This window comes from Ovis canadensis, chromosome 3, assembly GCF_042477335.2.
Source record: "Ovis canadensis isolate MfBH-ARS-UI-01 breed Bighorn chromosome 3, ARS-UI_OviCan_v2, whole genome shotgun sequence".
In the NCBI taxonomy this organism is placed as follows: domain Eukaryota; kingdom Metazoa; phylum Chordata; class Mammalia; order Artiodactyla; family Bovidae; genus Ovis; species Ovis canadensis.
The window spans coordinates 220587926-220589200 of NC_091247.1; positions in this window are offsets into that span (position 1 = coordinate 220587926).

A 1275-nucleotide genomic window follows, 5' to 3' on the forward strand; every position below is an offset into this window, starting at 1 on the left:
GAAAAAGTAGAAGTGACAAAAGGTAGATGTTTGGGAATTCCCTTGTGGCCCAAAGGCTGGGACTCACGCTTTTACTGCTGAGGACCTGGGTTCAGTCCCTGGCTGGGGAACTAGGATCCCACAGATCTCCAGTGCAGCCAAAAAAATAAATGAAAAGTCAATGCTTTCAGAGGAATCACGGGTGTGGGGGCAGGACAGTGGAGGATGGGGGTGGGAGGTAGAGGGGCTGTGAGGAAGGGAGGTGGGAAGGGGCACCCTTTCAGGGAGGAGGGCAGAGTGGACACAGCACCGACACCCCAAGGCTGCAGCCAAGCCTAGACCCTCACCAGCCTGAACCCTCACAGCCTTGTGGCCTCGGCAGGTTATTTCAAGGCTCTGAAATCAGTTTCCTGGGCTGAGACAGCGCTGAGCGGGGTGCCTGGGGTCAGAGGGGAGGCCTGCGACGGGCCGGGTGTCCCATGTGTTCCCCACACTGCCAATGTCACTGTTGCCAGAGGCTGCTCGGAGTTCCCAGGCTCTGCAGCAGGAGAGCCCTCTGCGGGCAGTGGCCCAGGGGAAGTTCCCAGCTCAGACCAGACCGCCCAAGGCTGGTTCATGCAGGTGGGCAGAGATGGGGAACAGGGCCGTCTCTGACTCAAAACAAAACCCAGAAAATGCTGAGAACAAATCCACAATGGTGATTACATCCCAAGACCTGCCAAAGAGCCCCCAGTGTCTGCCCAGCCTCTCAGTCAGCCTGGGGCCCAGGTGGGCTCCCAACTGGGGCATGGGGTGTGTCCGGTGTGCAGCGGCCTCAGCTCAGTTCAGTCGCTCAGTCGTGTCCAGCTCTTTGTGATCCCATGGACCGCAGCACACCAGGCCTCCCTGTCCATCACCAACTCCCAGGGTTTACTCAAACTCATGTCCATTGAGTCGGTGATGCCATCCTCTGTCGTCCCCTTCTCCTCCCACCTTCAATCTTTCCCAGCAACAGGGTCTTTTCCAATGAGTCAGTTCTTTGCATCAGGTGGCTAAAGTATTGGAGTTTCAGCTTTAGCATCAGTCCTTCCAATGGATATTCAGGACTGATTTCCTTTAGGAGTGACTGGGTGGATCTCCTTGTTGTCCACAGGACTCTCAAGAGTCTTCTCCAACACCACAGTTCAAAAGCATCAATTCTTCGGCATTCAGCTTTCTTATAGTCCAACTCATATCCATACATGATTACTGGAAAAATCATAGCTTTGACTAGATGGACCTTTGCTGGTTAAGTAATGTCTCTGCTTTTTTAAAAAA